This window comes from Fundulus heteroclitus, chromosome 3 (genome assembly GCF_011125445.2).
Source record: "Fundulus heteroclitus isolate FHET01 chromosome 3, MU-UCD_Fhet_4.1, whole genome shotgun sequence".
NCBI lineage: Eukaryota > Metazoa > Chordata > Actinopteri > Cyprinodontiformes > Fundulidae > Fundulus > Fundulus heteroclitus.
In genome coordinates, this window is record NC_046363.1 from 47,138,201 (window position 1) to 47,150,439 (window position 12,239).

General features: G+C 49.1%; 1 long non-coding RNA gene across 1 annotated transcript; it reads left to right on the forward strand.

Annotated features, from left to right (window-relative positions):
• Window positions 1–8,906: 8,906 nt before the first annotated feature.
• LOC118557956 lies at window positions 8,907–12,239 on the forward strand. The gene is made up of 3 exons (XR_004928148.1): window positions 8,907–9,014; window positions 11,925–12,049; window positions 12,138–12,239. It is a non-coding gene; the product is annotated as an uncharacterized LOC118557956 (long non-coding RNA).

Here is a 12,239-nt window from a genome sequence, read left to right on the forward strand (position 1 = left end):
AAAAAACATATGCGTACTTTAGAGAATATATTACCTAACGAATTTGACGAACTCTTTAAGCTGGGTGGGGGAGAAAGACATCTAATCTCCCAGATTTATAATGTGTTATTATCCAGCTCCTCGCCGTCCATGCAAGGCCTTAGATCAGGCTGGGAGCAGGAATTAGGAACGGAGATAAGTGACGAACTTTGGAAGTCTGCATTACAGAATATTCACAAGTGTTTTGCCAATTCTAGACACTGTCTTATTCAATTTAAAATTATTCACAGGCTTCATTACTGTAAGGTGAAGTTGCATAAACTTTTTCCTAACACATCCCCACTGTGTGACAAATGCCATATTGCAGAAGCTACGCTTCTCCATTCTTACTCTTTGTGTACAAAATTAACCCCATTTTGGTCTGGCATATTTAAATCTTTATCAGATATGCTCAGTATAGAGTTAAGGCTGGACCCACTTCTGATTGTACTCTGAGTTTCTGTTCAGCTTTCTCAATTAAATAAATACCAACGACAACTATTGTCTTATGCCCTTATCATAGGCAAAAAAGCTAGTGTTGATGTTCTGGAAAAAACCAGAGGTTCCATCGGTTAAATTGTGGCTGGAGGAACTGGTGAGACTCTCTCATTTGGAAAGAGTACGGTTCTCATTAGCAAATAACTTAAAGCGATTCAACAGAACTTGGCAACCCCTTCAGCAATATATTAATAACCCTATTTGAAGATGATTTGTTTTGACTATCGGTGTGATCAGATGTAAGTCCCAGGAAAAGGGGAGGAGGGTGGGTTGGGGGAGGTGATTGGGTCTTGAGAATGTCCTTTATGTCACTTTTGTTTGTTTTAGTTTTGTATTGTCTTTACGTTTTATGTTGACATAAAAAAAAAAGAGAGAACAAACATGTATTGTTGAGGTTGTAATTCTCATGTCTGATTTCTCAATAAAACAGTTTGAAAAAAAAAAAAAAAAAAAAGAGACGGGGAGTTCCTGGATATGTTGTGAGGATTCTTTCTTACTGATGCAGTCATGAGAAGATGCAGGTTAAATGGGGAAGCAGAGTTTCTACTCCCTTTGGTGTCAGCAATAGTGTTAGACATGCTGGGAATTTATCCCCAATTTTATTTAATATATATGTTGATGGTTTATCTGTGCAACTGAGAGCCTGCAATACTGGATGTATGATGGGTGAAAATGGCTAAACCGTCTTATGTATGCTGATGGTTTACAGCAGCTTCTTAATATCTGTATTGAATACGGTGTACAGCATGATGTAAAGCATGGTGCTGTAAAAAGTGCTATTTTGATTTGTAGAACTAAGCAGGATAAATATCAGAATTTTCCTGTGTTTAAATTGTCCAATGTCCTGCTGAGGTTTCCAATGAGGTTAAATACCTCGGTCATTTCATCACTGATCAAACGAGTGATGATGATATATACAGGCAACAATGTAAGATTCATATATGCAGCCTAACACCATTGCACGAAATTGTAGCTTCTGCTCAGTTCCAGTAAAAGTAGCTTGTTTAAAGCTTATTGGACGCTACTATATCCTGCCGCCTTGTGGGCATTTTACAAGCAACGTAGCATTCAGAAGCTCCATGTTGCACACAGTCCCTGACTAAAGTCTTGACCCTTATCCGTTTTGTAGAAACAGCAGCTTACAACCAACCCATCCATCCATCCATCCATCCATCCTCTCCTTATCCGGGGTCGGGTCTTGGGGGTAGCAGCTTCAGTAGGGAGGCCCAGACGTCCCTCTCTCCAGCCACTTGGGCCAGCTCCTCAGGAGGAATCCCAAGGCGTTCCCAGCAGAGAGACATAGTCCCTCATCTATGGTCACGACCCAAAGCTCGTGACCATAGATGAGGGTAGGAACGTAGATCGACCGGTAAATCGAGAGCTTGGCCTTTTGGCTCAGCTCTCTCTTCACCACAACGGATCGGTACAGCGCCCGCTTCACAGCAGACGCTGCACCAATCCGCCTGTCCATCTCCCGCTCCATCTTCCCCTCATTCGGGAACTCCTCCACTAGGGGCAGCACATCCCTCCCAACCTGGAGGAGGCACTCTACCCTTTTCCGGTTCAAGACCATGGTCTCGGATTTGGAGGCACTGATTTTCATCCCGGCCGCTTCGCACTCGGCTGCGAACCGCTCCAGTGAGAGCTGTAGATCACGCCCTGATGAAGCCAATAGGACCACGTCATCCGCGAATAGCAGAGACGCAATCCTAAGGCCACCAAAACGGATCCCCTCAACACCTTGGCTGCGCCTAGAAATTCTGTCCATAAAAGTTATGAACAGAATCGGTGACAAAGGTTGCCCTTTAAACAGAACTGTTTAGAAGCAGTAGAGCTTTCTGAGCTATCTAAAATTTTAGCTTCATCTAAACCTTCTACCTGTATGTTAGACCCAATCTCAACCAAGTTGTTTAAGGAGGTATTCCCTTTGATCAGTGGCCCTATTTTAGACATGATTAATCTATCCTTGGTAAATGGATATGTACCACAGGCTTTTAAAGTAGCTGTTATTAAACCTTTACTTAAGAAACCTTCTCTTGATCAAGATGAGTTAGTAAATTACAGACCTATATCTAATCTTCTTTTCTTATCTAAAATTCTTGAGAAAGTAGTTGCTAATCAACTATGTGAATATTTACAAAGTAATGACCTACTTGAGGAGTTTCAGTCAGGCTTCAGAGCTCATCATAGCACTGAAACAGCTCTGGTGAAGGTCACTAATGATATTCTCATGGCCTCAGATAATGGACTTGTGTCTGTACTTGTCCTGTTAGATCTCAGTGCTGCAGTTGATACAGTTGATCACAATATTCTCCTACAAAGACTTGAGCATACTGTAGGGATTAAGGGAAAAGCATTAGGCTGGTTTAAATCTTATCTGTCGGACACATTCCAGTTTGTTCATGTCAGGGTTCTCTGTGTTTTGGCTGCTCTAACTCTACTCCTCAGGTGTGTCTAGTTGGCTGAGGAGGCGTGGTCCACACCTGCAGCTCGTTGCAGGCGGCTTCCTCTGGCTTCTTAAGCAGAGCGCTGACAGATGGAAGACGCCGGAGCCTTAACCAGTCGTGGTACGACGTGGCCTCAGTCCCAACTCTCGGAGACCAGCTTGTGAGTTTTTGTTACTCTTCATTTTTGGATTAATTTTTGAACCTCTCTGTTGCTTCAGATTTTGGTGCTTGGATGCACTCACCTGTCTTGACGTCTCGTCCGAAGAAACAGACCAGCGGAACCTGCCTGCTCAGATTTTGCTCTGGCGCTCCCCTCATACTTCCTGGAAGTTACCCAGCGAGGCCTGAGATCCCCTTTCCCGGGTTCTGTTGGTTCTGTGTTCACTCTGGTCAATCCATCTGTCAACCGTTGCCGATGAGGCTCGCTCAGGATTCCTCGCCAGCTACATCAGCCGCCCTCAGCCACTAGCCGCCTATCTCCAGCAGAGTAGTATCATAGAGTTCTCCTGACGCTACTTCTTCCCGGTTAGGTCCGCCCAGCCTAATGGTAACAACGCTACTTCTAGCAATTCTCCGGGTTCTTCCTTCAGAGTACTCACTCACTCTCTCTTGCAGACTTTCCAGCCGTGACGTTCTGACCCAGCCGATTCACCTGTAGTTCCGTCCTTAGACCTGCCTGTTTTCCAAATAAAATATCTAAAAACTGTGCATTGCCTCCCGTTCGTATCTGCATGTGGACTCGTCACCTGAAAACCATGACAGTTCATGTTAATAATAAATCTTCCTCAAACTCTAGGGTCACTTGTGGAGTACCACAGGGTTCAGTCCTTGGACCAATTCTCTTTACTATATATATGCTTACAGGTTTCCTTTTTTCACCTTAGGAATATTGACAAAATTAGAAACATTCTGTCCAGGAGTTATGCTGAAAAACTGGTCCATGCACTTGTTCCTTCAAGGCTGGACTATTGTAATTCTTTACTTTCAGGAAGTCCACAAAATGCAGTTCGAAGTCTTCAGCTGATCCAAAATGCTGCAGCAAGAGTTCTGATGAAAATCAACAAGAGGGATCATATTTCTCCAATTTTAGCTTCCCTTCATTGGCTTCCTGTTAAATCAAGAATAGAATTTAAAATTCTCCTTCTAACGTATAAAGCCCTTAATAATCAAGCTCCATCATATATCACAGCTCTGATTACCCCGTATGTTCCTAACAGAGCACTTCGCTCTCAGACTGCAGGTCTGCTGGTGGTTCCTAGAGTCTCTAAAAGTAGAATGGGAGGCAGATCCTTTAGCTATCAGGCTCCTCTCCTGTGGAACCAACTCCCAGTTTTGGTCCGTGAGGCAGACACCCCGTCTACTTTTAAGACTAATCTTAAAACTTTCCTTTGTAACAAAGCTTCTAGTCAGAGTGGCTCATGTTACCCTGAGCTACCTCTATAGTTATGCTGCTATAGGCTTAGGCTGCTGGAGGACATCAGGGTCTATTTCTCTCACTCTGCTGAGTTCTCCTACTGCTCTCCAGTCTGCATTACTTGTCGTCATTTCAGCTTTTAACTTTTTTTTGTTTTCTTTTTTTTTTCTTCATAATAGGTACACCTGGTCTGGCTTTCTGTTAGCTGTGACATCATCCAGAGAAGACAGATCACCCGCTATTACCATCTAATGTAGAACAGATTACTGGGTCAATGTGTGCTTCTGTGCTTTCTGTGTCTCTGCTCTGTCTTCTCTAACATAGAAAGTACTCCTGGGTCAATGTGAGCTTCTGAGCTTTCTGTGTCTCTGCTCTGTCTTCTCTACCATAGAAAGTACTCCTGGATCAATGTGAGCTTCTGTGCTTTCTGTGTCTCTGCTCTGTCTTCTCTAACATAGAAAGTACTCCTGGGTCAATGTGAGCTTCTGAGCTTTCTGTGTCTCTGCTCTGTCTTCTCTAAGCCCCAGTGGGTGGAGGCAGATGAGCGTTCACACTGAGCCTGGTTCTGGTTCTGCTGGAGGTTTTTCCTTCCCGTTAATGGGGAGTTTTTCTTTCCACTGTCGCTTCATGCATGCTCAGTATGAGGGATTGCTGCAAAGCCATCAACAATGCAGACGACTCTCCCTGTGGCTCTACGGTTCCCCAGGAGTGAATGCTGCTTGTCGGGACTTTGAAGCAATCAACTGGTTTCCTTATATAGGACATTTTTGACCAATCTGTATAATATGATTGAATTTGACTTTGTAAAATTTGCTTACACAGGATGGTGCCGCGGACAGCAGCCACGGTGTGTTGGTGCGCTCTTTTTTGCTTTGTTTTACTATTTAACTCTGGTTTTTGCGATGATACCCAGAGCTCTTTCACCACAGAAGAACTCATGAACATCAGGACTACATTACCAGAGGATTTATTCCCCACTTTTCTTCTCCCTACGCTGGAAATTCTGGACATTCTGGTCAAAGTTGTGCTCACCTTTGCTCATGCAGCGAAACGCCAGAGGAGAGGAAAGCGAGCTGGTGCACTGGTGCGTCACCGCCAGCACGGACTCCGCTCACCGCTACCGGGCATAATCCTGTCCAACGTGCGTTCCCTGCCCAACAAACTGCACGAATTACAACTGATGCTGGGAGAAAACAGCGACTTCTCTTCATCTGCTGTTTTTTGCTTCACGGAGACGTGGCTGTGTGGATTAATCCAGGACTCCGCGCTGCAGCTGGCCTGCTTTCAACTTCATAGAACGGACCGAGAATCAGAACTCTCCAGTAAAGCGAAAGATGGAGGGATCTGTTTTTACATCAACAGCGGCTGGTGCAACGATGTGGCAGTGATCCAGCAGCACTGTTCTCCTGACCTGGAATCCTTCATCATAAACTGTAAGCCTTTTTATTCACCCCGCGAGTTTGCTTCATTCATTCTGTCTTTACATCGCGCCAAACGCAAACGTGCACGTCGCACAGCGCACGCTCGCAGACCAGATACTGAATGTGGAGCAGAGAAATCCGGACTCTTTAGTTATTGTCCTTGCTGACTTTAACAAAGGAAACCTCACTCGTGAACTTCCTAAATATAGACAGTTTATTAAATGCCCGACCAGAGAGGAGAACATTCTGGATCACTGCTACACCACAGTCAGAGACGCTTATCACGCCGTTCCCCATGATGCACTGGGCCAGTCTGACCACGTCATGGTTTACCTGATTCTTGCTTACAAGCAGAAACTAAAGCTCTGCAAACCTGTAGTGAGGACATCAAAGATGTGGACCAGTGAGGCTGTAGAAGATCTTCAGGCGTGTTTGGATTCTACTGACTGGGACGTCTTCAGAGCTGCTACCAACAGTCTGGATGAGTTCACAGAGGCTGTGACATCATATATCAGCTTCTGTGAGGATTGCTGTGTTCCATAACGAACCAGGGTGTGTTACAACAATGATAAACCCTGGTTCACAGCAACACTCAGAAGGCTAAGGTTGGACAAGGAAGATGCCTTCAGAAGTGGGGACAAACGCAGATTCAGAGATGCAAAATACAAGTTTAGCAAAGCAGTGAAGGAGGCTAAACGACTGTACTCTGAGAAGCTGAAAAACCAGTTTTCAGCCAACGACACTGCTTCTGTCTGGAAAGGTCTTAGGCAGATAAATTACAAGCCTAAAGCCCCCCACTCCATGAACGATCGGCAGTTAGCAAACGACCTGAACACCTTCTACTGTCATTTCGACAGACAAAGGGACAGTCCTGTAACCAACCCCACGACACCACCCAACAGATCACCTCCACCTCCTCCTCAGTGAAAACTCTTTCCATTCATGAGAGAGATGTTAAACTCTTCAGAAGACAGAACCCCCCTAAAGCTGCTGGACCAGACTCTGTCTCTCCATCCACCCTGAAGCACTGTGCTGACCAGCTGTCTCCAGTGTTCACAGACATTTTTAACACCTCACTGGCGACATGTCACGTGCCAGCCTGCTTCAAAGCCTCCACTATCATCCCTGTTCCCAAGAAGCCAAGGACCACAGGACTTAATGACTTTAGACCCGTCGCTCTGACCTCTGTGGTCATGAAGTCCTTTGAGCGCCTGGTGCTTTCACACCTTAAAGATATCACAGATCTCCTCCTGGACCCCCTACAGTTTGCCTACAGAGCCAACAGGTCTGCAGACGACGCTGTCAACCTGGCCCTTCACCACATCCTCCATCACCTGGACTCTGCAGGAACCTACGCCAGGATCCTGTTTGTGGATTTCAGCTCTGCCTTTAATACAATCATCCCAGCTCTGCTTCAGGAGAAGCTCTCCCAGCTGAATGTGCCCGACTCCACCTGCAGGTGGATCACAGACTTCCTGTCTGACAGGAAGCAGCAGGTGGATCACAGACTTCCTGTCTGACAGGAAGCAGCAGGTGGATCACAGACTTCCTGTCTGACAGGAAGCAGCAGGTGAAGCTGGGAAAACATGACTCTGACTCCCAGCTCATCAGCACTGGTTCCCCCCAGGGCTGTGTTCTGTCTCCTCTGCTCTTCTCCCTGTACACCAACAGCTGCACCTCCAGTCATCAGTCATCAAGCTCCTGAAGTTCCTGACGACACCACTCTCATGGGACTCATCTCTGATGGTGACGAGTCCGCCTACAGGTGGGAGGCTGACCATCTGGTGACCTGGTGCAGGAGAACAACCTGGAGCTCAACGCTGTAAAAACAGTGGAGATGGTTGTGGACTTCAGGAAGAACTCAGCCCCAGCTACCCCCATCACCCTCTGTGACTCCACCATGGACACTGTGGAGTCTTTCTGCTTCCTGGGAACTATCATCTCCCAGGACCTAAAGTGGGAGCTGAACATCAACTCCCTCACCAAGAAAGCCCAGCAGAGGATGGACTTCCTGAAGAAGGCAGCTGAAGAACTTCAACCTGCCAAGGACAATGATGGTGCACTTCTACTCCTCCATCATTGAGTCCATCCTCACCTCCTCCATCACCATCTGGTACGCTGGTGCCACCGCTAAGGACCAGAGCAGACTGCAGCGTGTCATCAGGTCTGCAGAGAAGCTGATTGGCTGCAATCTTCCATCTCTCCAGGACCTGTAGCCTCCAGGACTCTGAGGCGTGCAGGAAGATTGTGGCTGATCCCTTCACCCCAGTCACAGACTATTTCAGTCACTTCCCTCTGGCAGGAGGCTGCGGTCCATCAGAACCAGAACCAGAACAGGCTGCGCTCCATCAGAACCAGAACAGGCTCCGCTCCATCAGGACCAGAACCAGAACAGGCTGCGCTCCATCAGAACCAGAACAGGCTGCGCTCCATCAGAACCAGAACCAGAACAGGCTGCGCTCCATCAGAACCAGAACAGGCTGCGCTCCATCAGGACCACAACCAGATCAGGCTGCGCTCCATCAGAACCAGAACAGGCTCCGCTCCATCAGGACCAGAACCAGAACAGGCTGCGCTCCATCAGAACCAGAACAGGCTGCGCTCCATCAGAACCAGAACCAGAACAGGCTACGCTCCATCAGAACCAGAACAGGCTGCGCTCCATCAGAACCACAACCTCACGCCACAACAACAGTTTTTCCATCTGCTACCGGCCTGATGAACAAGGCCAAGAGCCGCCCGTGAAACTGGACACTGCCTCTCTCCCCCGTTCAGGACTACAAGCTTCTGTGTTACATTAACACACAGTCTACTGTGTGTATACAGCTTCTGTGTATATATATCTATTCTATTTCATTTTGTTTTGTCAGCACCATCAACACCAAGTCAAATTCCTTGTAAGTGCAAACCTACTTGGCAATAAACTTGATTCTGATTATGATTCTGTAAAGTGCCTTGAGATGACATGTTTCATGAATTGGCGCTATATAAATAAAATTGAATTGAATTGAATAGTTGCTTTTGTCACTCTACCCAGAACTTACTCTGGATTCCCAACTAACCCCGCTTAGTGAAATGGGGCACATGTTTTTTTCTTTGCATCTGTAGTTCCTCATCCGGGCCACCAGGAGGCAACCCGGCAACCCAGGCGTGTTTCCCACCAAAGAAGAAGACGCCGATATGATGGACTAACAAGCTGCGGAGCTGCTTTCTGCGGTGAGTTCTGTTTCACCGTCGACCCAGTTCTGGTTCTGGTTCCCCGTTTTGATCCTTGATGCTGGCGCCGAACAGCGAGCTAAGGAGCTCAGGTTGTGTTTCGGCGGGCAGCCCGCTGTGTTAGCTTAGCCTCGTTAGCCGTAGCGAGGCGGTAACAGAGATAAAGCCCCAGTCCGGAGCTCCTGGTGCGGGTTGAAAATGTCAGGTCTGCCGGTAAATGCTTTAAGACACCCAGCTGCTCCGGAGGGTACCGGCCCGGTAAGACCAGTCTACCCTGAACACCCGTCACTGAAACGGCCTGGAGGGACCGCGCAGACATCCATGGAGGCTGGGGGCCGCGGGGTTAGGGTCCAGCCTCCAGTCCATCACCGGAGGGCCCCGTGTTACAGAGAGACTCCGCTACAGCTGGAACCCTGCACAGGTTCTCTGTTCTGGGTCACAACTCAGCAGCAGAACACGGCTTCTGCTGCCACAGCCAGCTGGGAGCCCGGTCCCCGGTTCTGTCCCCTGGTTCTGTCCCCTGGTTCTGGTCCCTGGCTCTGGTCCCCGGTTCTGTCCCCTGGTTCTGGTCCCTGGCTCTGTCCCCTGGTTCTGGTCCCTGGTTCTGTCCCTTGGCTCTGGTCCCTGGCTCTGTCCCCTGGTTCTGGTCCCCGGTTCTGGTCCCTGGTTCTGGTCCCTGGTTCTGTCCCCTGGTTCTGGCCCCCATGCAGAGTTTGTTGGTCCCCCAACCCACAGGGACCGTCTGCAAATTGCATTATGGGAAAATAGGACAGAACCATTGAATCGCGTCTCCAGGGAGTTTTTTGTATTATCATCAGAATTTATGTGATTTCCTGTTTCTTAGATTTAGGGTTAGTTGTTGATGCTTTTCTGAAGCCTGTAGCCTAAATAGGCTTCAGAAAGTGTGCATAGGGTCCAGAACCAGGGACCAGAACCAGGGTCCAGAACCAGGGTCCAGAAACAGGGACCAGAACCAGGGTCCAGAATCAGGGACCAGAACCAGGGTCCAGAATCAGGGACCAGAACCAGGGTCCTGAACCAGGGTCCAGAATCAGGGACCAGAACCAGGGTCCAGAATCAGGGACCAGAACCAGGGTCCAGAATCAGGGTCCAGAACCAGGGTCCAGAACCAGGGTCCAGAAACAGGGACCAGAACCAGGGTCCAGAATCAGGGTCCAGAACCAGGGTCCAGAACCAGGGTCCAGAATCAGGGTCCCAGCTGGCTGTGGCTGCAGAAGCAGAATGTGTGAGTGCTTCCACCTTTAACGAGGTCACATGGGGAGCCGTCCTCTCCTGGCGTAGCAGGGCTGACCTTATAATGTATATTTTGAATTATTTAGATAATTATTGATTAATATTATTTCTATTTTATCATTCTGGTTTTATTCTACATGGTCCAGCTTCCACCTTTAACGAGGTCACATGGTCCAGCCGTCCTCTCCTGGCGTAGCAGCAACTGTTGGAAGAGGCCCGGCTGACGGCGTCAGTCCAGAACCAGCAGAACTCAGTCAATATGTCTAAAAATACAGAATAAAACCAGACGGCGCTGGTCTGACCACAGGCGCTTAGTTGGGTTCGTTTTTCTCCAACAGAACCGCTCCTCTAACCCCCCCCCCACACACACACACACAGTTTAATGGACAGGGAAGGTTTATGCCGTACAGAAACGGGTTCTGGCTTGCTGGGCTCGGTTCTGCTGACCCGGGTTCTCTAAAGGCTCCGGTTCTGTAGCTCCGTTCTCCACCCAGGAACCAGAACCGCCTGATCGCCGATCGGATCCCGGTTATTTCTGCCAGAGATGCTGATTTTACAGCAGCAGCTAGGAGGACGTTTACGGGATTAAACCCGACAACCTCGGTGATCGTCACACCTGGGGCTACCTGAGCTAGCGTCGCTGCGTTGGCAGGTGAGCTGGACAGGTGAGCTGGACAGGTGAGCTGGACAGGTGAGCTGGACAGGTGAGGTGGACTGACGGCGTGGCGCCCCAGAGCCATCCTGCTCCACGGCTTGATAAGGAAATAATTTCTGGTTTATTAATATTTAGCGTCTGCCAATCAGGATTGTTTAACTCAGCTGGTCCCGGGCTGCTGGAGCGGTTCTGCTCCTGCACCTCCTTTCCTTTCACCTGTGCGTTTAGTTCAGGGGGTGAAACTCCTGCAGCGGCTTCATGACGCCTGAGTCACATAATCAGGCCGGAGAACCTCACTGCAGAACATTCTGCCGTCTGGTTCCGGCGTGTTGGACCAGGGAACCGGCTGCAGGACACCAGACCTGGAGTTTGGCCTCCATGGTTGCATCGTGGTGCGTTCAAGGTCTGGGTCTGTAATCTGGAAAAGGGAGCTTCTGTGAAGTAGGTTCATGACATCAGAACGTCTCCAGATGGTCAGTCTGCAGTAATGTCTGCACATTTCCTGCTTTTCTGCAACCTTCAGCGTTTTGATCAGGCGTGCTGCCAGGAGACCCGTGGGAATCTAACTACAGACCCATGATGTCAACAGGAGAGCACCGCATCGCCTTCAGACTCACACTGGGTTTTTGTAAAAACACAAAACTAGGATTCTAGGAGTTTGCCAAATATGGTATTTCCTTAAAGGAGCAATAAGCAAAACGTCATTATAGGCCCCGTTGCTTCCTGGCCCCCCCGCTGCCTCCTCCTTTCACACCCCCCCCCACCCCCCCGCTGCCTCCTCCTTTCACCCCCCCCCCCCCCCCCGCTGTCTCCCCCCCCCCCTCCCCCCGGCCCTAAAACGTGGCGTTTCCGTCGTGACAAACATGCACACAGGAGGAGGCGGCGGTGAGAAGGGAAAGCAGGTGCAGGTGTGGCGTGGCTCACCAGCGCCCCCTGGAGGGGAAATATCACGCATTGCTCCTTTGAGGCCAGCGCTCAGACGACTGTTTGGTGCGTTGCAGATGGATCACGGCCTTCCAGCCAAGCGCAGCTTCTGTCCTCTGGGTGTAAAATGCGCGCAGAGCAGCAGAGGAACGAAGGACACCAGGATGGAGGTCCAGGAAGAGGATGGCAGCACCTGGCTCAGGTGAGCTTTCCCAGCCTCAGCAGCAGGGGGCGGGGCCTCAGGCAGGTGTGTTGGGTGGAGCTACTTTTCTTTTCCGTCTCATGTGCAGGACATGCTGGGCTAAATGAAGACGCGATGGAAACCAGCGAGTGCAGCGACGCAGAGCTGGGACAGCTGGACGTGGATCTGGACAGGAAGTCCAGACGGCACA